A 26,331-nucleotide genomic window follows, 5' to 3' on the forward strand; every position below is an offset into this window, starting at 1 on the left:
ACCAGCCTGCGCAAACGCCGTAAACCCAAGCCGCCGGTGGTTAGTTATAGTTAAACCTCCCTTTACGCAACCAGCGCAAAGGATTTCTCAAGTTCCTAGACGCACAACCCAAGCGTGATTAGCGTAAATCCCCCTCCGTTGTTGTTGTTGCTGTTTTCCCGCGTGAGTAAGAATGGCGTGAGTAAGAAACAAGAAGGAGAAGTATAGAAGCTTTCCCCCTATTGCTCTCTCTTACGCGAGTGGCGTAAACGGCAACGCTGAATAGCGAGTACCACAAGAGAGTGGGAGGGATTAAGGGAGGGGGTATATGTGTGGCGTGCGGCCCGACCAATGGTAACGCGAGGAGGGGAGAGGCGAGCAGCCAATGGCGGTCCAGGGGGCGTGTCGGGCGCCGGTTGGGGTGTCTCGCGCTTGGTGACAGCTCGCGCGTGCTGATGATGGCGGTAAATAAAGGGGCCGGTTGTGTGTTTTGGGGGGGGGGGCAAGGGAAAGAGACGGGGGGTAATATTCCCTCCCTCCATTTTGAGGCTGAGGCACTAAATTAAAGGGGACGGTCTGTTGGTTAAATGGGGAGCCCCCCATTTTGTTGGGCAGAAGGGGCGCCTCACGTGCGGCCCAGGCTCGAGGGCGAGGGGCTTGACCCTTGGGGGGCCTTTGTGTTTGCATTTGTGGGGGCCCCTGGCCTCCTGAAGGGAGCGGGGTCTGTAGTGAGGGGCTGAAGAGGGGCAGCCCCTCAGAAGGCGGGAGTGGGGAGGGGAGGGGCCTCAGGTCCCAGGACCTCTGGGGCTCCGCAGAGAAAGGCACCGCAACGCGGGACCCTCGCGCCTCCCGTGGCTGGGCAGGCTGGGGTTTCAATGCTCTGCTTGGGCTAGAGACCCTCTTCGCTCCCCTCGCCCCTCGAGAGGAACACATGGAGCCATAGAGTTGGAAGAGACCCCAAGGGCCATCCAGTCCACCCCCATGCTGCCATGCAGGGACTCTCAGTCCAAGCATCGCCTGTGGCAGGTGGCCTCCCAGAGAAAGCCAGGCACCCCTGCCTTCAAAGAGCTAGTGACACATCAAGTACGTCGCGTGGAGGAGGAGAGGCTCAGAGAGAGAGGAGACAACAACCACAAAGTACAAGCATCCCTCCCTATTTCTGGCTTTGACATGTGCGCATTTGAGTGATACGTTCTCTCTAGGAATATCTAGGTCCTCCGGCGCAACTCTGTGGTCAGCTTTAACTCAGAGTTGCACTGAGAGACCTGGAGAGAAAGCTCTATGTGTAGCTCCTCCAGTGTGGTTCTATGGCCAGTGTCTGTCGGACGTTGGCCACAGAGTTGCACTGGAGGACCTAGAGGCTCCTAGAGAGGTGTCCTTCTCTCAGATAAAAACAAGGAGTTTTTTGTTATTTGCGGTTCTTCCACATTCACGGGGGTCTTGTGCCCCTAACCCTAGCGAATGTACAGCGACAAGGGTATATAGTTGTTGTTATTATATTTATTTGTATTCCGCTCTTTTTCCTGGGACTCAGAGCGGCTTCGCAACATTTAAAGGAAAAAGCAGCACAATTAAAAACATAGAGGAAAAAAGGTACATTAAAAAGAGGAATTAAATTGTTAATCATATTAAAACAGATAGTTGTTAAAAGACTAAAACACATTTCTAAAAAGATAAAACCTTCCGCCGGCAGGTTAAGACCTACCTGTTTACACAGGCCTTTAAGGAATTGTTATAATAATAAGTTTTATTGATATATATCCCGCCTTTCCCTCCGGATCAAGGCGGGAGTAGATCACGATTTTAAAATTACAGTTAGTTCAAATACATTCTCATGATATAAAATCTTAAAAACACAACAAAAAACCTATACAGGTACAACATCAACCTCTAATTTCCCGTACATGCTCCAAATGAAGTGTCATCTTAAAGCTGTTATAGCAGATCTGGGAGATAGGCTCGCCGGAAGAGATCCATCTTGAGTGCCTTCTTGAAGGCATCTAAGGTGGTAATAAGACGGATCTCCTCCAGAAAGCCATTCCACAATTTGGGAGCCATTATAAGGACAGGCTGGGATATTGTACCATTTTAAAATGAAGTTTGATACCATTTTTGATATATACAGTCACCCCTTGGGACTTGCGGAGGAGTCTGGAACGGATCCCCACGAGTTCCAAATCTCATGCATATTCAAGCCACATATGCTTGAATGGGGCATGTGCATGCAGGATGCATGCATGCGGGGCGTGCGCCCCATTAATGTTAATGACAGTCGCCCCCTCCGTGGATTTTCAAGTCCACAGACTTGGAGGGGTGACTGTAATAGTATTATCTTTTTAAAATTTGTTTTATTCTTATATCTGTTTTAATATTGGAATTATTTAATTCCTCTTTTTAATGTACTTTTCCCCTATGTTTTTAATTGTACTGTTATTTTTAATGTTGTGAAGCTGCTCTGAGTCCCAGTTCAGGGAAAAGAGCGGGATACAAATAAATATAATAAATAAATAAATAAATAAATAAAATACAGCTATGGCACCACTGTCTTAAAAGAGCTAGTTATAGATCAAGTACATTGTGTGGAGGAGAGGAGTTGAGGCTCAGAGAGAGAGAGAGAAGCCAACAACAGCAACACAAAAGTAATGAGAAGGGGTGCAAACTGGGATGGGAATAATGTAGAAATTGTGAAGTCGAAGACTTTCATGCCCGGCATCCATATTTTTCTGTGGGTTTTTTGGGCTATGTGGCCGTGTTCTGGAAGAGTTTATTCCTGATGTTTTGCCAGCATCTGTGGCTGGCATCTTCAGAGCATCCAGACCTCCAAAGGAGACTCTCTGATGGAGTGTGTTCTACTGTCAAACAGCTCTTACTGTCAGGAAGATCCTCCTAATGTTAAAGTGGGATCTCTTTTCCTGTAGCTTGCATCCACTTTTATGTGTTCTAGTCTCTGGAGCAGCAGAAAACAAACTTGTTCTATCCTCAATATGACATCCTTTTAAAAATTTAAACATGGCTATTATGTCACCTTTTAACATTCTCTTATCCAGGCTAAACATACACAGCTCCCCAAGTCTCTCCTCATAAGGCATGGTTTCCAGACCCTTCACCATTTTTGTCACCCTCCAATTTCTTTTCACAGAAAAAGAGATTCCACCTCAACATTAGGAGGAACTTCCTGACAGTAAGAGCTGTTAGATAGTGAGACACACTCCCTTGGAGTGCAGTGGAGTCTTCTTCTTTGGAGGTGGATGGCCATCTATCAAGGATGCTTTGATTGAGAGTTCCTGCATGGCAGAAGGTTGGACTGGATGGTCCTTGTGGTCTCTTCCAACTCTATGAATCTGAACATCCTTTTCTGAGGAAGCCGACTGAAGTATCTGAACAGACAGGCCAAAATAAAGCTTCTTTGGGTCACTTTGGAGGTATGCTATTTAAATGACACATGCATCTTAAGAGGCTAGAAGCTGCACCAGAGCTGTGCTTCAGTCCTTAGGACACATGCATCATTTAAACAGCACACTTCCAAAGTGGCCCAAAGTAGCTTTATTTTGGCCTGTCTGTTCAGGCCCTGAAGTCTATGAAAGCTCATGCTGCCAACTTCTTTCTTTCAGTTAGTCTCAAAGGTCTGATAAGATCTGATTCCACAGACTAACAGCTGTATCTTTGAATTCTACCACTGCAGAAATTAAAACTTGTAGAGAAAAACTCTGTCAGGAGAGAGAGGATGAAGGAATGGGATGTATCATAATTGCTGGAAGCCAAGAAAGGGGCTGTGTGTATCCATAACCGTGAAAGAGTGACTGGAAGCCCTCCTTTCTCAGGACATGTCCTACATTTCAGTCTTCTGTCCAGGAGGAATTCCAACATCTCCTCCATTTTCAGCATGACTGAAAATCATGAATTTGCATGTCTATGGTGTTTTTAGCATTTATTTGATCATGTATTACATTCAGTGGTTTTTACAAGAGGAATACTGCAGTTGCTCTAGTGGGTATTAATATCGGCAGCGTGCACAAGAGTTAGGATACAAAGATATAGCCGTGTTAATCTGTAGAATCAGAGATGTAGAGAGATCTTGTAACACCTTTGAGACTGACTGAAAGAAAGAAGATGGCAACATGAGCTTCCCTAGACTAAATTCTACTTCTTCAGATGTATTTGGTGGAGTGGAAGCCACCATATGAACCTGAGAAAGAGTTAGGATAGTGGTGGGCAGCAGGATGGTGCATGTTGGTGTTGCTAAACTGCATGCTGCCTTTGTTTGGAGGAGAAAGATGCTTTGGTGATTCATTTGAATTATTGTGGGTTCTGACTTTGTCTCTTTTTTGCAAGCCTCTTGCTCTGAACTTTGACCTGTTAATTCCACAGCATTTCTCCCCCTTCTGCTTCAAGTTAAGCACATTAGTATGAAATTGGTTTGAGAAAAAGTGTTGCGCTCAAGTATTTTTAACTCATTATGGTTAGTATGGTAACGTGTTTAGTATCGCTGGGCAAGTTGTTCCAAAGATGAAACCATGCAAATGAGAACACTTTGTCTTATGGGATGGATCAAGTCTTTGCAACAACTAGCTTGCTAATTGCTGTTTGTCATCCTGCAATTGTGCTGCTGAAGTCGCACTTGTTAAACAGCTCTCACGTGTAAAATTAACAGGATAACAAAGATAATGATTCTGTTGCAATTGTGTCTTTATTTTTATTAGCAAGTTGCATATATTACTGTGTGAAAAATTTTATGTGCTTTAAAAGATATTTTTATTGTAGATTTTACCAATTGTTAAGTAAAATTAGGCCAGTTTTCTTGTGAGTCAAATAGTTGTTTTACTGGATGAGTATGATGGTACAGTGATAACACATCACATAGGCAGTTGCAACAGTTACCTGGAAACTAAAGATCTCACTGTTGTTTCAGAATACGTTGATTCTTTGATCTTTATAGAGAAGGAAGCAAGACTTGTTTAATTCATTTGAAGTTTTCCTCTTTTCTCTCCACTGCCACTACAGTGTTAGTGGAAAAAGGGGTGGAGCAATGTCTTAACTTTAAATTGATTTCTTGTTTAAATGATGTAGAAAGTAAAGGAATACAGTGGACCCTTGTTATACGCTGGGGTTTGGTTCCAAGATCTCCCGTGTATAACAAAATCCGTGTATGCTCAAGTCCCATTACATATAATGACATAGCAAAATGGTGTCCCTTATAAAAAATGGAAAATAAGGTAAATTTATACTTTTTTGTAACATTCTCAAACCGTGTACGCTTAAATCCGTGTATAAAAAATCCGTGTATAAGAAGGGCCGACTGTAACTACCAGGTCAGGCATCTCTAGTTCTGTTTTATTTCTAAGCTACTTGAGAAAGCCATTGCTTTTCTATGATCCCAATACATTGAATTTTAGTGAAAGTGCTTCCCCTCCCCCGTTTTGTGAAATAAATTTGAAGTTCATGCTAAAGCACAAGAAGTTGAAGAGAAACTTCCAACATATACTCTGTATATGTAATTAACAGGAACTGATAGCTAGTCTTTATCAAGTAGCATCTTAAATCCATTATGAATTTCCCCCTTCCCCAGTTCATTCAAAAGTAAAGGGTAAGATGCAGAAAGCAAAATATATCTCCTTTTATGTTCTTAAAGTGGAAGTACCATGATTGGAGATTTCAGAATGGTACTACTATAGATATTTGTCAGCTTTTACTAGAGACGGATCAGTGGGAATAAAACTAGCATAGAATTTCATGTCATTTCTTGGCAAAATCAGAAAGTACATAGAGTACTCACAATCTTAAATTGTGAGTACTTTAGCTAATAGGTGATACAATTCATGATTTTACATAGGTTCATTTATATTTAAAGAGGGATATTTTTCTTTGTACAATTTCAATTTATCACATTTCAGTATTGTTTTTGCAACTTTATCAATTGAAAACCTCTGGTTTGTTTTCCTCCCAATTATTCATGTAAAGGAGTTGGCATTACCTGTTGTTATCACTTGTTAAGTTTCTTTGATGTTAAAGAACCCTGGAGAGTAGATTAGATGTTGGATGCTGAAAAATGTTGGGAGTTTGTGGAACAGGGTTGAAAACAGATGGACATGTTTTATATGTTATAAGGAGCCTTTAGAATTGGCAGAAGCAATATATCTGGCAACCACACAATGGGTAGAAAAGAAAGGAATGAGCACAGTATCAAGGGAGTTAAGGCCCCCTCCTGACTGAAGATCTTCATTTATTTTCAAAGTAAAATAACAGTCTGATTGTATACCCTTCCTGACATTGCTTGAACTGTTATGTCCCAGAATGGTTTGGCGTGGAAACTTCATACAGTAAAAGGGAAAGGGGGATCTGAGTGCTATTAATGGGAAGAAGCAGGAAGGGTTACATTTCTGATGTGCTCTTGAGTTTCCTCAAGGGGGTTCTGTTGTCTTTTGGTGAGTAGTGTTGTTATGAGAAAACGGATCAGCATTCTTTATTATTATTATTATTATTATTATTATTAACCTTTATTTATGAAGCGCTGTAAATTTACACAGCGCTGTACATGCAATCTTTTTAGTTAGACGGATCCCTGCCCTCAGGCTTACAATCTAAAAAGACATGACACAGAAGGAGAAGGGAGTGGTGGAGGGAAAGGGTAAGAGGTCCAACAGTTCCTCTCTACCTCCAAGGCCTGGACCAAGGCAAATGGACTGGAGGGAGGGCTTGGTTTCATAATGGATGGTTAATCATTTTCCAGGGAAAATACATACTCTCAAGTAGGATAATGCATATACAGTACATAGCAATACAGGAAATGGTTTGATAAACAGGCACCAAAAGAACATCAAATAGTAAGCGACAGTTATGCAATGGTAAGCGACAATTATGCAATGGTAAGCGACAATTATGCAGTGCCTGGGAAGGCTTCTCTGAACAGGATGGTTTTCAACTCCGTTTTGAAGCTGGTTAAAGAAGTGATGGCTCTTGCTTGTGGGGGAAGAAGGTTCCAGGAGTGAGGGGCAGCAAGTGAAAAGGGGCGAATCCGGGATGGGGCAGAGGAAATGCTGGACTGAGACAGCAGACCTTGACTACCAGAATGGAGGGCCCTGGTGGGAAGGTGAGGAGAAAGAAGGTCTGATAAGTAAGGAGGGGCCAGTCCATGGAGGGCTTTAAATGTCGACAGCAGGAGCTTATACTGAATGCGGAAAGGGAGTGGGAGCCAGTGAAGGGATGCCAACACAGGAGAGATGTGGTCAGAGCGGTGGGTGGAAGTGATAATGCGTGCAGCTGAACGCTGAACAGAGATTAAAGGACGGAGGTGAGAAAGAGGAAGCCCAGCCAGGAGGATGTTACAGTAATCAAGTCGTGATTACTTGTCACTAGGGCATGGACCAGGATCTTGACAGTAGAGGCGGAGAGATATGGTCGGATTTTAGCAATATTGTACAAAAAGAATCTACAAGCCTTGGCTGTGGTCTGGATCTGAGGGATACACGACAGAGAAGAGTCAAAGATAAAACCAAGACTGCGGGCTTGCTGGACTGGTTGAATAGAAATGTTGTCCACAGAGACAGAAAAGGAGTGTTGAAGGGTAGGCTTACGAGGAAAGACAAGAAGCTCTGTCTTGGACATGTTGAGCTTCAAACGCCGATGGCGCATCCACTGCAAGACATCTGTGAGGCAAGACGAAACTTGCTGTTCAAGCCTTGGAGAAAGGTCAGGGGCGGAAAGATACAGCTGGGTGTCATCAGCATACAGATGGTAGGAAAAGCCAAAAGAGCTAATGAGTTTTCCTAAGGACAGTGTGTAGAGAGAAAACAGAAGGGGACCCAGAACAGAGCCCTAGGGAACTCCAACAGATAAGGGAACAGGAGAAGAAGTCTGACCACCTGCAACTACTGCAAAAGATCTGCCAGACAAGTAAGATCTAAACCAGTCGAGAACAGAGTCTGAGAACCCAAGGTCAGAGAGTATGTCAATTAGGAGACAGTGATCAACAATGTCAAAGGCTGCAGACAAATCAAGAAGGATGAGAACAGAGTAAAGGCCATTAGCCTTGGCCTGTAAAAGGTCATTCGAAATCTTAGTGAGAGCTGTCTCAGTAGAATGCCTTGGGCGGAAACCAGACTGAAAGGGATCAAGGATGGAGTTGGCTTCAAGAAACTCAAGACAGTGAGAATAAACAACCCATTCCAAAACCTTAGAAAGAAAAGGAAGAAGAGAAATCGGACAATAGCTAGACAAACAGGAGGGGTCAAGAGAAGGTTTTTTCAGAATTGGGGAAATGAGAGCATGTTTGAAGTGCGAAGGGAAGGAGCCTGTAGAGAGAGCGAGATTGAAGATATGGAGAAGTGAGGGCAGAAAGGAGGGAGCTATAGAGATTAGAAGACGAGTAGGAATTGGATCAAGAGAACAGGTTGCAGGTTTGGAAGAGTTCAGAAGTGTAGAGAATTCATCCAAAGAGGTAGAGGAGGAAACAGAAAATTTGTTAGGCGAGGGCGATAGAAGATTAAGAGCAGAAGAAGAATCGGGGAGGGGGACTATCTCAGAGCGAATAGTGGTAATCTTAGAGATGAAATAATTAGCAAAGTCATTAGGAGAGAATGATGAAGAGACAGGAGGAGAGGGAGGTTTAAGCAAAGTGTTGAAGATGGAGAACAAACACTGCGGGCGCCTCTCATTGGCGGAGATCAATGATTTGTAATAATTTTGTTTTGCCATAGAGAGGGCGTGTGAGAAGGACGAAAGAACAAATTTGAAGTGGATAATGTCAGCCCACTCTTTGGACTTTCTCCAAAGACGTTCGGCCGCTCTAGAGCAGGACCGGAGAAACTTAATGTTGGGGATAAGCCAGGGCTGAGGCCTAGTCTTAGAGGAAGAAGTGCGTACAGAGACAGGGGCAAAATGGTCAAGAGTTGAGGAAAGAGTGGAGTTAAATAAAGACATAGCTGAATCAGCAGAATCCCCGAGATTTAGGGAAGAGAGAGATGAAACCAGGGTCTTTCTTCTTTCATTCATCATTCTTCTACATAGACACATGTAGAGAAGACTGAATTTAGAGGAAAAAACAAATAGAACAAATGTACCTTTCATGTTTCTTTACCATCCATTTCTATTATGTTAATATACAGAGAAAACAGTTTATTATCTAGATTTGGGAAAATGTAACCTATTTTGAGGTACCTGGGTAACAAGGAATCTGGGATGATTTGAGTCTTATGTTGATCATTAAGCTTGCTTTAATGTATTTCATTGCTTCCTGAATAATAAGACTGGGACAATGGCAAAAATCCATAAAGATTGTGTTTCAGAGCTGGACTAGTGTTACTAAAGGGCTGTTCCTCCATTCTCCCCCTTTTAAAAAGTGGTGACGAGAAAATAGATCAGGATTGCAGTGCTGTAATTTATATCACCTTCCCCCAATGCCATTTTCCTGAATCAAATTGTTCCCTCCTCACACACCCACGCTGTTTGAATAAGTGAGAAAAAAAGTTTATTTATTGCCAAAAATGCAGTTATTTGACTAAGGGGCAATTCCAGCACCAGGTATAACTTGGCACTCATAGCAGTGTATCTCAAATGAGTTGGCTGCTGTTTTAAGGCATTTGCCAAGTGCTGGCATTCTGGTGGTTTGGAAGCTCAGAGTACAGAGAAGAAAATGGGAAACAAACTGCCACACATAAGTAAGAAGATACTCTTAAATATTCTCCAATCTGACAGTTATTACCCAACACAGGAAAAACTATGATTGTAACCACCTCTGACTGGAGGAAAGATTTTCGGTACAGGATTAATGTACAATCTAGTAGTATGAGCCATGTTTTTGTCAAAACCCTTGCTTATCAGATACAAACAACATGCTATTGCATACTTTGATCACTCCCACTTGCATCAGGAGTATCTAAACAAACTATAGAATTCCATTAATAATTTTATTTATTTTGATGTCTAAACCTGTCATAATCCAGCATTCTGGTTTCTTTTTTTCCTGACCGGCCAGTGAAATAACTCCTGGTTTCTTGTAGAAATGGATGTAATGTCAAACAAAACATGGACTGAGGGCCCATAGTTAGTTTGTATCCCAAACTAGATAAGGAAAGTGTGGCTATGAGGCCCATGTGGCCACAAACTCCCCCCCCTCTTTTTTTTTTTTTTTTTGAAGCCCCTGGATCAGCCTGGGAACAACCTCCACAAGATCCCAGATCTGCTTTTTAGTTTGGGGGGCTTAACATTTATAAATCACTGCAAACAACTTCATTTTTTATTGAAAAAATACAAATAAACATACAAACATACATACAAATCTAACTATATACAAATATCTAAATCTTACAAATAATTCTGTAACCATAACAGACTTTACCAACATTATATCTTATTCCCATCACCTTTATATAACTTTACCTTTTCCTTACATATATATTTTATTTTCCCTCTCCTTTCCTTCCACCTCCCTCTTCTTCTTTCTCTTCCTAATTCTTTCCACCTTTCTCTTCCATCTCCTTTCCTGTCTTCTCCTTAAACCTCCTCTTTACTCTCTTTCCTCAGCTCTTTCTAATTCCAACTCCTTCTTCTCATTTTTCTTTAACAGCCTTCTCTTTGTTCCCTTCATGTTTAGCCTTACAACTTACTCTTACCTTCTTCTACCTACTTTACCTTCTACTATCATTGCTATCCAATTCCTTTTGGAACCTTCATAGTCATTCTTATCTTATTCCTTTTAATATCTAAAGACAAGAGGGGATGGAAGAGGAGGGGGTAAAAAGGACAAAAGTAGCACATGAACAACACATAAACAAAACATTCTCATTCATTCAACTAGAGCTTCCTAGTGAATTTTCTTGAAAAGCTATACTATATTATCACCTCCCTTATTCCATTAGAAATACCTTACCATTTCTTTTCCTCCCTGTTCTTCAAAATATACTTTAGGTTTTAGGCCTAAAATTGCTATTTCTCCCCATTGCTCTTTTAAGTATTCAATCACCATATTCCAGTCTTTATAAAAAATTTCTAAGTTATTGTCTTTTAGGAGCTGAATTAATTTATCAGCTTCTATAATATCATATAACATTTATAAATCACTGCAAAATATGATGGAAACAACTTCAAAACATGTAATCCATGATAAGGTGCTGGTTTGATAACACAGGTTACTGGAAGAATAGAGGTAGGCCCTATATATTTCCATACTGGGAAAAAGCTGGGAGTTGCAGAAGTTGATGCCAGACTTCCTACAAAGAAAAACACAGAGGCCTGTTAGTGTTTTGTAGGTTTTAACTAATAATTCTTGTAAAATGGGTTTTAAAACTGTGGTAATTATACACCATAGTGTTCATGACTAGGTTTCTAGTGGTTGATGAAAATGCTAGTTGTCATAGGATGTCTGACTTTTGGTTAGACATTAATGGGATATATGTTATATTTGGTAAAATGTTTAAGAATTATTGTATTTTCTGGCGTAAAAGACTACTTTTTAACCCAGGAAAATCTTCTCAAAAGTTGGGGGTCGTCTTATACGCCGGGTGTCATATTATAGGGCAGGTGCTGAAACTTCTGAGCTGGACTGGAGAATCTGCGGTCGCCGCATATGGTGAGGGGAGCTCAAAAATGGCCGTGGCCTCATCCCTGCCATATGCGGCGATCATATGAAAGCAGCTACCACTCTGATAGTCTTGGAGACAGGGAGCACTGGCCAGGCAGGCTTTGTATACAACAAGGTTTCCTGCTAAGGACCTGCATGTCATAAGTATTTGAATTTAAATTATCATATTGAAATCAAATCTGATGTTTTTTAAATTTTTATTTGATGTGCTTTGGAAGAGGGGCAGTCTTATACGAGTACATCCCAAACTCTATATTTTAACTGGAAAAGTTGGGGGGTCGTCTTATATGCCCAGTCGTCTTATACACTGGAAAATACGGTATGTTTCATCTGACTTAGGGCCACAACAGACAGCCCTAAAGGATCCATGTGATGCCACCTCTTTGTGTGCAGATCAGAGCTATGGCAACCACACCTTTTTTGCCAGCAAAAGCGCACCCTTTCAGCTGTTGCCACTGCAGCTTTGCAGCACCATTGCGGCATGCAACATATAAACGCCACACTGCCAGAGCACCACAATGCTGCCTGCTGTCTGGTCGGGTTGGTGGCATGACGCCAGCTTGGGGGCGGTGTTGGGGTGTGCGTCATCTAAACGCCACATCTCCAAGCCGACGCTTACTGCCACTCTGTTTGGGTCCTATTTGCAGAACTAATCATATAATTTGGATATTATTTGAACTCGATGCAGCTGTTTTAAAGACTGTATGGCAGAAAAACGGGATATACACTTATATATAAATAACAATAACAGAAGGAAATTTTCAGCAGATGTTTGCCTCTTACACTAAATTATTAACCATATTAATAACCATAGACGTATTGCTGAGTTAATAAAGTAAACAGTTACTTTATTCCAGTCTTCAGCCTCTATATAGATTGTGGCTGAATTTGTTTTTGCTATTGATTATTTACAAGTAAAGACATTCATTTGATATTTTCTTACTTGAATTTCCTCAATGTTTCCTTCTTGGCTAACCAGGTTTTGTAGTGCCTTATATTTTTCATTGTCTGTTTGGTTCACTCTTCTTCACATGAACATCTGGACGCTTGAAAAATGGTAGCCCCTAGCCCTCTGCAAGCCACTTATGTGTACCAGCTGTTACTCATTGGATTTAACGTTTAACATGTATTCTCATGCACTAAGAAAACCTGCATTTGAGCATGTGTTGAAAGAAAAATCTAAAGCGTAGAGTTTGTGGTGATGATGGCTAATGAACAGGACTTTCAATGTGGAGTTTATTGAGAACCACCCTAGCTTTTTTGACTACCATGATATGCCTAGATGGCTGTGTGGAAAGAGAGGTATTTAACTGTAAAGTACATTAACTAGTTACATAGGGTTACCATATTTTGAACAGCAAAAGGAGACACATTTAGTGACTACTTCAAACTATCAATTGCTAAGATGCCTCTCACTTCAAATTACACTATTTTATAAACTGTGATAATTGCTACTAAAATTTTTCTTAACTTTCATTTTATTCAGTGATGATAATTGTAATTGATTAATGATACCAACAATTGATCTGATTACCATGGCAATATCCCAATACAACCTTGGAACAGTGGCATCCCCACCCCTGGTATCACCCTGTGCAGGGGGGCTGCCAAGGGATGGCCAAAAGGGCACGTGGCCCACTCCTTCACTGTTGCACTCATGAGGAGACTGGTGCTGTCACAGCAAAGTCAGGAGCGGTGCGCTTGGCCCTTCACTGCTGTGATGTGGGCCTCTTCATGAGACCGGTGGCACCACAGCAAAGTCGAGAGGTGTGGGGTGCAGTGGGAGGAGGGCCTGACTGGGTATCACCCCTGTTCTGTGGTGTCTCGTAGTGCCGGCCACAATCCCTGCAACCCCCTACTGATGCCACTGACCTGGGATTAGAGGTACAACCGTTGCACCTGCTTATCTACTCCAGCACTTTAGACTCTTGCAACAATACTGCAAGGTAGAGCAGGAGCAAGGAAAATAATCAAGGGGATCAAAACAAAGAACTACGGATAGCGAAAGGCATGATGGCTGGAGGGTCCTGATAAGGTGAAAAGGGAGGAGAGAGATAAACATCCAGGTATTCAGGAGGAAGCCCACAAACACTCTCTATCACACAATAGCTCCTTTCTCAGCAGAGCTGCTGTTGCAACCATTCTCCTTTCCCCTCCCGCCTCTTCCATCAAGTGCAGCGTGATGAAGTTAGATTGACAAGCTATAATCTTGGCCATTGCTAATGACAGGATATTATTTATATGTGCTTCATTATGTTTCATAGATTCACAGTAATTAGACTTACAGAGGCAGCTTGCGTCTAAGTTTCAGAGGTGGAGTAGGACCTTGTAAGAAAACCTGGATATTTGTTTTTAAAAAATTTCCTGACAGAAATTTTAACTCTGAAAAAAGGAATGTGTCTAGGAAAAAGAGGATGTATAATAACCCTAAGTTATGTTAAAGGAAAAACATAAGAATACGTACTTTGAAATAGATGCTTAAACATAATCTGAATTGTTCCTTTTCTCAGGCTAGCTTTATTCATGCAAAAGTGTGCACACATTGGCAGGAAGGATTTCAGCAAACACAGTTGGACAGTGAAAAGATATTATTGCCACTCCAGTTGAAATCAGAGGCCTGACTTGGCAATACAGATTCTCCAAATTGTATCTACCTGTAGTCTTTGTCCAGCAACCATACTCTTGTCCAGTGTACTTCGTGTTTACCTTGCAACCAAACAGATATGGAGACCAGAAATCACACTAGTGCAGGGACTGATTGTTTCTGCCTAATAATAAACATGTTTGGGAGCACTGCTAAGGCAAATACGCCCTAAACCTGTGCAGTTAATTTGAACTATTTGTATATCTGTTCCAAATAATTTTATGTACAACTGTACATTTCCGCTGTACTATTTACTAGCGGGCTTCATCTAAGTCACTGTTTTAATAATCCATACAGATTGCAAAGTTTTAAATTTAGGAATGATTTTTAAATGTATGGTTTCACATACGACATTTTCATTGTATAAACATCCTATGGACTGTGTAATTAAGACCTGTTACAGACTGCCAAAATAAAGCTGCTTGGGGTCTCTTTGGAGGTATGCTGTTTAAATGATGCATGCACCCTAAGAATCCGGAAGCTGCACCAAAGCTGCACTCCAGTGCTTAGGAATGGAGTGTGGCTTTGGCACGACCTCCGGGCTCTTAGGACCCATGCATCATTTAAATGGCATACCTCCAAAGAGACTTGAAGCAGCTTTATTTTGGCAGTCTGTAACAGGCCTAAGTTTTCATGGCAGCAGATTTTGTTGCTTTCCCTCACTTTTCCACACTTCTTAGGCAGGAAAAGCCTTGAATGCAAGGGAGTTGCAAATCAGAATTTAAATTATATGTAACGTCCACAATTTGGTTTGAAATGCAAACATGAAGAATTAAGATTGCTGTTCTGTTTTTTGCTTTCTTGATGCAAGAAACTGGAAGTTACATTTTTAAAAATGTTCTAGTAGCTAGTATTTTGAACTAAATATAAGGTAAAATCTAAGATAGGTATTAATTAGAGATTAATAACTAGTAATCTGATTTTTCTCCAGATTAAATGAACAACAGTGTAAAGGTTTTAAACTGTAATTCAGATTTTGTAAATAGAGATTGTATTTATGGGGTTAATTTACATGAAACTTCTCATTTGCATGAATATTATTTTATCCAGAACAACAAAATGAGTGCATGTTCTGTGAATATAACATGCTATACTTTTGCTGAAAGTCTATATCCATGGTTTATTAGTTATGTGGGGAAAAGAATATAAGAAAGGCATTTCATTGCCAGGACCTTTAAATTGATTTGTTAACCTAGTTTAGCATATTTTGTTATGCTTTCTGGTGGAGAGGGGTAGGAGGGAGCAGTTTAAGGTGTTCCCCCCTCCCCAAGAGTTGACATACAATTAAATTAATAGTCCAGGCCTTCAAATGTTTGTCCTTGTTTAGCAGGCTGTTAATGTGATTCTAGCAGACTTTACAGATTTCTCTTCTCCACACCACCTCCTGCCTAGCCTTATTTAGCAGAATTTAAAGTTGTGGAGGATAGGGGATAAAATAAACTTTTGAAAGAGAACAATTATGTTACATAAAGGAATGTTATATACAAAACATGTTTGAGGGTGATGGTTTTTCAAAGTCAGGAAGTGATGATTATGTGAGAAATTTAGCTATTGTATGAATACTTAACTATATCAGTGTAAACTGAATTATATTTGTACCTTGCTTTTTAAAATGAAGAACTGTGTCTTGAGGTAGGCTAAATGTGATAAAAAGTGGAGACTAGAACATAACATCCTTGCATGCTGATATTAATCTCATTTATTTAATCTTATAGTTTATAACATTAGTTTTAAAGTGCAGAAACCAAGGCTGGAAATGTTTTTTGTGGCTCAATCAATTTGTTAACTAAATGTTAAAAACTGGATTTTTAATCTAATTTTAACTGGATTGTCTTCCTCAAAAGTGTTGTAAAGCTGATATTATTTTTAGTAAGGCCATGGGTTAAATGCAACACTGCCTAACAAGAGTTCTACTTCTTCAACTAGAGCATCTCTTTTCTTCCTTCAGTCCCCTGCTGCACACTCTCACAAATTTGTTTTGGTAGATCCCCCAGGTCTCCAGAGCAGATATGGGGAGAAAAAGCAGGCTTGTAAAGGATAGGGGGATTTTGGTGTCCCCACATTATCTGTTCTACTGGGGTCATGATACCTTTGAATATAATTTAATTTGTCTGTGCACACGTTACAAAAGATACATAGGCTGATTGCCAGTCCCGTGAACCCCTCCTAATGTAGCTTCATCTTTCCATACAAAACACCTGGACGATAATGTTGGTTGTTGTTTTTAATGCCTTCCAGTTGACTCTGTGTGTGTGTGTGTGTGTGTTTGTGGCTGCTTGTGCTTTCAAGACACCTGTTGATTTATGATGAATCAAATAATTTCATAGACAAGGAGTATTCAGAGGTGGTTCTGCCAGTTCCTTCCTCTTAAATATAACCTACAGCACCTGGTATTCATTGGCTGTCTCCCATCTAAGTAATAAACATGACTGACCTTGTTTGACTTCCAAGATCATACAGGATCCTATGCCTTTAGGGTATTTAGGCCCTTACTGATCCCTGTTTAATGCAACACAATCATAGGGTTTTCTTGGCAACGATTGTTCCAAGAGAGTTTTCCATTGCCTTCTTCTAAGACTGAGAGTCTGACTTGTCAATGGTAATTCAGTGCATTTCTGTGGCTGATTGGTGATTCAGATTCTGGTATTTCAAGATCCTAGTCCATCACTCAAATTACTGTGCCATGCTGGCTCTCCATATTGTTGATCAATATTATAAATCTGAGCTCACGTGTATTTTTTAAAGAAAATGTTGGTTTCTCACACACTTTAGATTCATTAAAAAGAAAGTTTTCCTTTTTCAGCGAAATAAAAGTTTCTAGTTTCAATGTCATGCACTATTCTTCTGCTTGCACTACATTTTTAGTATTACTTGTTTCTCTCTGGGTTATGAACCTTTTTGGTAGTTTTGCATGTATGAACAGCAATCTGAGAAATGGAAAATAGTCACAAAAAGTTACTTGTGGTGTGGAACTAAAGCACCTATAGGATTTCACATGTTCTATATGCCAGGTTGTGCCTAGAAGCAGGGCTGGGGAAAAAAGTGTCAACCCATTGTTTATGCAAGATCTGTTTAGCTTCAGTAGTATAGATGTCTCTAGACCAATGTTTGACAAGTGCTGAAACAGTTTTTTAATTGAGCAGATATGGTTGGAGCACTTTACTCTGCAGTCCTAAGTAGAATTCCTTGGAAGCTTGTTCTGTTCAATTAAGTGAGTTCCCTTTAAGTAAAAGGGGTTTGATATTATATATTTTGGTTAGTGGCCAAAACTTGTGCTTGCTGTGAACTATATCTCAGGAGATTCAAGTTCTTGTCCCTCAGTGTTTCACTGAGCTTTGAAAACATGTAATAGGGCTTTCAAGGCCAATACAGTTGTTGCTATGAGGCCCTACGCTATGAGCAGAGGGCTGTCCGACAGTGGAACACACTCCCTCGGAGTGTAGTGGAATCTCCCTCCTTGGAGGTCTTTAAACAGAGGCTGGATGATCATCTGTCGGTGATGCTTTGATTTGGATTTCCTGCATGGCAGGGGGTTGGACTGGATGGCCCCTGCGGTCTCTTCCAACTGTATTATTCTATATTTGATGATTTTATATTCATAAGCACATCTGTGAAACCATGTTTAGGAGTTTTACAGTTAGACACATGTCTATAATTTTTTGTTTTGTTTTGGAAAGTAGCAACAGCTAAATTGTTCTGTTCCAGACAAGGGCAATACTGGGTGGCCTCTGAAAGCAAGATTAAGATAGTCAAATGATTAGCATATGAACAAGAAGCATGTATTTAAACAGGCCAAGGTATAGAAATCTTTTGAGTATTTTCATGTCTTCATCGTCCACTTTAAAGTTGTGCAGATAATATGGGACCATTATTATACGTAATGACCACAGATTGCATTGTCTTCCTTGACATTGCTCAACAGTCCTTCCAAGTTTTTGTTGTTTCATGCTAATATTGTTGTGTCATTTGCATATCTTAATTGTTGATGTTTTTTCCTCCAATTTTCTGAGCCTGTTTGTGCAGGCATTCCTTCCCTCGCTCACTCACTCGCTAGGGGGGAAAGGGATGGGAAGAGGGTGGGATGGCGGGAGGAATAAAGAGGACACCTGTCCCATCCTCTCCTTCCTCACACTTCCCCTATCCTGAGTGAATGAGCAAGCAAATGAGGGAACGTGCACACCATCCTTCTTCATTCCCCCCATCCCATCACTTTACTGCCTCTGTAATTGAGCAAATGTGCGTGTCCTCTCTTCTCATGCTCCCCTGTCCCATCTCCTTCCCCCTGCCCACCTAAGCAAGTGAGTGAGCAAGGGAAGGCATGTGTCTTCCATTCTCACACTCTGTAGCCCCACTCCTTCCCCCTCCCACTGCCTGCACAAGCATGTGTACACATCCTTGGTTGGGCCACTAGTTTGATATCCTCCCAGTGACACCAGTGTTATTGAAGTACCTGTTAAAAAATAGCCTAGAGCAGCAGCAGAAAATACAGTATTCTGCGATTATCAAATCCACTCATTCTTAACTCACAGATGTGGAAGTATGACTAGTTCTTTTTTTAATCACAGACCTTTGTGAGATTCAGATCAAACAATGGAAATCTTTCCTAGAAGAATACAAATAAACATACATATACCATATTTTGCATTCAATTAATTTTATTAATTATTACTTTTATTAATTTTACAATGGAATTTGATCGCTTCATAAACAAGTCCAGCACAAAATAAATTACAATAAATATTTGAAGAGACTATTATACCCTTACAGTTTACTGTGACAGTGAACATTCAAAGTCACAGGAAGGAAAAATTGTTTTTTGTACACAGTTCACAGAACCTCTGAAGCCTCTCCACGGGGTCCTGTGAGTCTGTGTGACTCAAATTAAGAACCCTTGTGCTGTAATATAAGCTGGAAGTTTTAAAAATAGGACCTCTTACCTCTAGGAAGGTGCCTGACTGAAGTGATACATTGGCCTGTTACAGACTGCCAAAATAAAACTGCTTCGGGTCTCTTTGGAGGTATGCTGTTTAAATGATGCATGCATCCTAAGAATCCGGAAGCTGCACCAAAGCTGCATTCCAGGAATGGAGTGTTGCTTTGGCATGACCTCCGGATTCATAGGACCCATGCATCATTTAAACAGCATACCTCCAAAGAGACCTGAAGCAGCTTTATTTTGGCAGTCTGTAACAGGCCATTGGTTCCCAGGACATGTTCTCTCCTCAGCTGGAGTGTTAACCTTCCTCCTGATGGAAGCTTTCCTTCCGCTGTAACTGTAGGAGAAATTAGAAGACCAGATCTGGTGAATCAAGGATTCAGCTTTATTTCAGGGAGAAAATGCATTTCTGTCTCTCACCTTGACAGACTAGAATGCAGAGAGAATGGGAGCCCTGAGCCGCAAGCTCATACATTCTAATACAGTTTGCCAAGTCACAAGATTGCTAAGTCACTACTGCAAAGTGCACGTGTTGCAAAAATTCTATGAAATTAACAAATTTGATAGCAGTCTTGACTTCTAGGTGTCAGTTGGTCATGTGTAGCTTTCTGTAAAGTAAACAACCATTACCCTTTCTCTTGGCATTGTGGGGAACTTGATGATGCTTATTATTTATTTATTATTTATATAGTGCCATCAGTCTACATGGTGCTCTTGCCATGTTACCCCTCACAGTGTGTCAGTTTCTTCTGGAGGAAGACCAAGGCAATATGAACACATTTTGCTAAGTTAGCCTCTGCAAAGCCAAGTTTGTTTCCCTTTCAAGAACCCCCTGAAGCCATATGGTGTCCTGTGGATCCCAATTAACCCCTGTAGTATAATATAACAAGTGTGTGTTCTTGCTATAAATTTCTATATGCAAAATTGATTTGTTTAACTGAAGGAAGGGCCAGATAAAGTGTAATTTTAGGGATCTCTGAACCAGATTTTGCAAAGTTTTTATAAAGCTAATAGTAGGGGGCAAGATTTGGATCAGGAGCACTGCATTGGAGGAAGGTTCCAATCAAAATTCCTCCATTTCCCCCATCAAAGCCCCCCTTCCTTAAGCCTCTAAGGATGTCTCCAGATGAGGGGAGGGGGGAATCTCAGGAAATGCTAGGGTTTGTTCCTCCACAAACTAGTTTTATATTTTTGTTTTTTCATCTTGAAGTATTTCCTGAGAGCTCATGGCATTATCAAAAACATTTTATTCTCCAGGTTGATTTAAAGCAAATCAGTACTTTCCAAAATTGAATGTGTTGACACTTACCTTTTATGTTTCTACTGTCTTGGATCAAAAGATGGCCACCAAGTAAACTGAGCTTTTGTTTCCAGGAGACAGATTCATCAGAGATCAAGTGTGAGAAAGAGGAAAGTTAGCACTAAAACAAAATTATTCTAATACTTAACTAGTATATTATTGCTAAAGCACTAGAACACTTTTACTATGGACTTTATTGCTAAGGTTGCACCTACACTATAGAAATAATGCAATTTGACATCACTTTAATTGCCATGGTTCCCTCCTACAGAATCCAGGGATTTGTAGTTTTGTGAGATACCAGCACATTTTGGTAGAGAAAGCTAAGGCCTTATAATACTACAAATCTCAGGGTTCCATTGGATGGAGCTACAACACTTAAAGTGGTGTCAAACTGGATTATTTGTACAGTATAGATACACCTTTAAAAGAAGGGGAAGGGGAAGGATACAAATATAAGAGAGGGAAGGAAACCAAGCATATTTCAAGAGAGGATTAGATGCAAACCTGTGAATGTGCAAGCACTACACAATCAAAACAAAAGGAATTGGAAATTCTTGGCACAGTCTGGTTGAAACGTAATTTGCCCCACAGGGGAGGAGAAAAACACCCCGCAAATACTAACATGGCTAAAGTTAAGATCTGTGATGGCTTAATTTAAAAAACAAAAAATAGTATGTACCTTTAGTAAAGTGAGACATTTGAGAACCTCTTAAAATCACTGGTAAATTACTATATAGGTACACTACTGATGAAGAAGAAAGTTCTTGAAATTGATTTCTTCAAAACAGCATTTTATATAGCAATGGTTTTAAAATTTAATGAAATGCTTCCATATTGATCTGTTTGCTGTAGAAACTTTGGATCTAGATGAGGATCGATGGGCATGTTCTGGGGTGCAAATTCAGTGGAAATTTCAGGCGCTTTAATGATCTTTGAAGGCTACATAAATACATCATGTGACAGTCTTGAGTGTGTGCTTTAGAACACAGCCAGCAGTCTTCCATGCTTCAGGGGAACATACAGTTCTGTAGTGATAAACTGACTTCACAATAATTGTGTGATGAACTAGGAAGCAAGGCATTTTTTCACATATTGTACTTTACTGTTGCTATGTATTGTATTAGTAGTGATTTTTATAATACATGCTAAATAATAAATCACAGGTGAGGGGATGTTATCATTCCAACCATACTGCTTTGCAGGTAGGAGAAGATAAATCTAGGAATTCGTTGTTTTCATTTAACTACCCTTATATTTTTTTCTCACTATTCTATGGAAGCTCAGTTTAAAAAATATAGGCCACAGCTGTATTTTTCCATTTATGACTTCCATAGGATATCAGCTGAGAAGTCTTAACAAATGATGAATATGACTTGGACAAACATTTACTTGTGTTCATAGTCTTCCAGTTTGTTTCATTGGGTGGCTTTACATCTTATTGAGAAATTGTATCCCTACAGCTGCATTTCCCTCTCAGATTTACAATCCATGCTGTGAAAAAGAAAACCACATTTGTTTGAAGGTCTTTTCCATTTTTTGTTTCTTAGTAAAAAGGTTGATGTGTGTGGAAAACTTTCCTGAAGAAACTCTTAAGTGAGCATTCAAACGACTTGAGAAGCCACATGTGATCAGAAATGTTATATGCATAATCTAAAAAAGAAATCTGGTTTGCATTTCTGTTTCACTTGTGCTTTGTTCCCAAGGCTTCTGCAAAGGATCAGCAGCTGTGACCCTTATAGATTCTCTATTCCAGTTCCAACTGAATCTCAAAATAGTATTTCAGATTTTAAAAGGCAGGGCACTAAAGCATTCTGTTTTATCAAGCCCATCAATTCCATGCTTAGCACATTTACTTAATGAGAGGTGATTTTAAAACCATATACTTTGAAATGTTGTGGTTCTGCCAACTAATCAAGTGACATTCCCTGTCAAATGGGGTGGGGCGTTTATATGGAATCTGTAGATAACTTACTATTGCTATGTCTGGTTGGCCACTGTTCAGTGATACATAAAAATAATTTATTTACTTTTTGTATGCTGCTTTTATCAAGCTGGACATTTTAATAATAGGTCGTTCTGGATGGGAAAGTGAATTCACTTATTTTACCTGTTTACTACCTGAGAGATAAATGTGAATCAGAATCTCAGTATTTAGTACAGTATGTTTCCATGCTGTGTAGTTAACTGTACTGTTTTGATGCTCTGTAATCCTGTATAATATAACCTGAAATGTAAATATAGTCAGGATTGTGCTGAAAGTAGTATATGTGTTAGTGTGTATTTTATTTCTGCACATTATCGCTCACGTCTGTCACAAACAGTTTATTCCCTGGGACAGTTTACTAGGAAATTAGTACTATATGTAAAGGGGATACTTCCTCTTTTGTTCATTTTCAAATACTTGTAAAGACTAACTTTGTACATCAGGTATACTTTAAAAAAAAATCCAAACAAAGGAGAGAAATGTAATGAGTATCCTTTCACTCCAGCTGGCTTCTGGAGGGAGTCAAGGCAGTGAGTTTCTGCCAAATCTACATCAAGCTGGGAATACTCCTTTAGTCATCCAGCTGAAGGTCAGGGTTGTTGGGGTAGCTGATCTCTATTAGTGCTTTCTTTTCCTTGAAAGGAGTTCTGGTGCCAAATTATTACTTGTTCCATATGGTGATTACCTTTAATTTTTCATCATTATATTGCTTTAACTAGGATAACAGTTTGGTTTTCTTGCAGTTCTTCTTCACGCTTTGCAGCCTTATATGAATAGCTTGAGAGCCAGTGTGGTGTGATGGGGTCAGCACTGGGCTATGACTCTTGTCATAGAGTCAAGGAGCCCTGGTGGCATAGTGGTTAAATGCCTGTACTGCAGCCACTTACTCAAAACTATAAGGTTACGAGTTCAATACCGGTGAAAAGGCTCAAGCTCGACTCAGGCTTGCATCCTTCCGAGGTCACTAAAATGAGTACCCAGATTATTGGGGGCAGTTAGATTACAGTTGTAAACTGCTTAGACACTGTTAGTTCAGTATGAAGCAGTATATAAATGAAGCTGGTTTTGGGTATGTATGTGTGTGTCTTCAAGTCATTTCTGACTTATGGTGACCCTAAGGTGACTTCTGATAACCCTAAGGTTTCCAACTTACAACAATCCTAAGGCCACTTGCATAGAACAGCACACAGATGCCTTTTATCAGTTACTGAGAGTGACTGAAGATGATTTGCATAAACTTCCTACTCTTTTAATGATGCTTTATCTTGGTTGTTATATAATCCTTATATCCATCTTGTGTTTTATATTATCTTACTGTATTTTAAATTGTTGTATTACTTTTTATAGCTCTCTTAAGGCTTAAAATACTACAGTCACTGGGTTTTCTTGTCAAGATTTGTTCAAAGGTGGTTTGCCATTGCCTTCATAGAATCATAGAGTTGGAAGAGACCACAAGGGCCAGTCATCCAGTCCAACCCCCTGCTATGCAGGAATACACAGTCAGAGTACCTTCTACAGATGGCCATCTTGCCTCTGTTTAAAAACGTCCAAAGAGGGAAACTCCACCACATTACAAGCAGTGTGTTCCACTGTTGAACAGCTCTTACTGCCAGAGTCCTCTAATGTTTAGGTGGAATCTTTTTTCCTGTAGTTGGAATCCATTGCTCTGAGTCCTGTGTTCTGGAGTGCAGAAAACAAGCGTTCTCTGAGTCTGAGAGGGTATAAGTTGCCTAAGTTCACCCAGCTGGTTTCCATGGCCAAGCAGGGATTCAAATCCTGGTCATAATCCAACGCTCAAACCACTACATAATGCTGGCTGACAAATGCAAAACAATGGATTCTTCAATAAAATCTGCTTTTCTGGGGATAGTACTAAGGCCTATGCAAAGAATATTAGGATTGTTGTTCATGGTGAATAAGAATAGCATTTCAGAAATCTGCTTTAAAAGATGGTGGGCGATTGCCCCCCTCCCCCCAGCTTTCTACTGAGTGTGACTTCTAGGTTGCTGGCATGAAGATAACTGATCATTATAGTAACCTCCTAGTGCAATTTCTAGCAGTTGACAAACGCTGATCTCTGAATAAAGTAGTCATGCTGGGATAGGCATATGACTCTTAAGAAGTTACTTGTGTGAAGATATTGTTTTTCTTGCATTTCTGATAAGAACCAGTGAGAAGCCTTTCACTGGAGATAATTCTATATCTTGTTCTCTTCAGTTGGGTTTACAAAAATATTTTAAGCTTTTGTTTTAGGTTTGTACATGAATAATAAAAATACTGTAAATACGATAAATTAATATACAAACAATGTGCTTAAAACAATTTAAGCATATAATTAAGGGATAAAACTGATTAAGTTATTCAGCATTCTCAGCTAAATTCCATCAGGTGGCCTCCTTGAGAAATGACTGTGATATCTGAAAATAGATTTGATTAATATATTTCATAGACTTTCGGTTTATCTTTGAGAGAGAGAGGTATCATGAAAAGAGAGAGAAAAATCCAAAAGGGAAGCCATGTCAGTTTGTTAAAGGATACATAGGCAGGACCTTTGGTGCAACAGGTCATGGCCATAACTACAGTATATAAAAGACAAAAAAAATATAGCCTTCTGAGAATCTGAAAAGAGGCTATGTTTTTGCAAATGTGTACATAACAGATGTTTCATTACTGTGTGGCAACATCAGCTCTCCTCTCTCATGGTCCTCACAATATAATTGACAGAAATAGATATACTTACCAGCAATTCTAGTCATCGCTACTGTCCATCCTTGCCCAAACCCCCATGCATACCTATACTTCAGAAGGGCTGTCTTTAAAGGAAATTATGTTGTGCATACTCTTCTGATTAATTAATCTTGTATTGTCTTCAATACTTTGAAAAAATGTTCTGGGTAGTAGATAAAGGATTGTGATGTCACCACTGGAGTCAACCAGTGAGTGCTATGCACAGCTGGCTTCTACTGCAAACTGGCAGAACTAGTTTTCTCTGAATCTCAGCTCTAGAGAATAATAGGTATGTTCTACAGAATGTGCTGAGTGGCTTCCAGAATAGCCCCAGTAGTCCTGTAATGTGTACTTGTAGGCAGCCTTAGTAATTACTAAGTGATGTACAATGGGGGAGAAATCAGAATATATTCAGAATAATATAGGGAAACAATAAGAGCCTTTACTAGTAGTGACGTGTTCATTGCTGTCCAGAATATCTGAAGTTTAATTTGTTAAAAATTGCAAGGAATTTTTCCCTTTGTTTACACCCTCTTCTAATCCTTATGGTTATCATTTCAGAAATCAGATAAAAACATTTACAAGCTTATTTCATTTCAGCGTACATAAATATTGGAAATGGCATTGCTAAGATTCTCTGAATTTTATAGCCTGACACCTAGTAAAGGGGCTGTTAGATATTAAAACAGCAGCTGTCACCCTCTCTTTCTGTCTTCCAGTCAGTTCCACCAGCTTACCTACTGCTCATTGTCAAGAGAAATGTCAGTGACCGTTAATGTCCTCCATCTGTTATGCTATATTAAAATAGCAGCAAGGGCACCGCCCCTGAATCACACCTTAAAGTAGACCTGTGGTACCAACATTTGAAAAAAAAAATTCCCCTTCTGATACAACACCCAGAAATGTATGCTGCTTCTGATTATAGATGCTGCTCTTCTATTGATCTCTCAAAACAGCTAATAATTTATTAGCAAAGAATTATTCTGTAGTAGATAAGCAGATGTTTAACAGGCTAGAGAAAGTGTTAATCATATTGTAATGGCATTGATATACCCCAAGTGATGAAATTAGAACGGGCTGTTATATCTACCTTGTCCTTACTTTTATTGTCACCTGTTCCTTGCAGGTTTTAACTTTGATAGGGATGTGCTGACTGTGCAGAGCAGAACCCAAATGAATAAGT

At 40.0% G+C, this 26,331-nt stretch overlaps 1 protein-coding gene across 3 annotated transcripts in view; it reads left to right on the top strand.

The window, feature by feature from the left end:
- Positions 1–389: 389 nt before the first annotated feature.
- Positions 390–26,331, top strand: part of USP49 (ubiquitin specific peptidase 49) — a 62,560-nt gene continuing 36,618 nt past the window's right edge. For 2 of the 3 annotated variants that reach the window (XR_016280432.1, XM_089514631.1), the window contains exon 1: positions 882–1,116. The gene's annotated coding sequence lies outside the window, so the exon portion shown is untranslated. Of the gene's footprint in view, positions 444–881; positions 1,117–26,331 lie in introns of those variants that run through there. The other variant, XR_016280433.1, reaches the window with a different exon arrangement.

This window comes from Sceloporus occidentalis, unplaced genomic scaffold (genome assembly GCF_023333645.1).
Source record: "Sceloporus occidentalis isolate IW3139 unplaced genomic scaffold, rSceOcc1.0.p SCAF_3, whole genome shotgun sequence".
Classification (NCBI taxonomy): domain Eukaryota; kingdom Metazoa; phylum Chordata; class Lepidosauria; order Squamata; family Phrynosomatidae; genus Sceloporus; species Sceloporus occidentalis.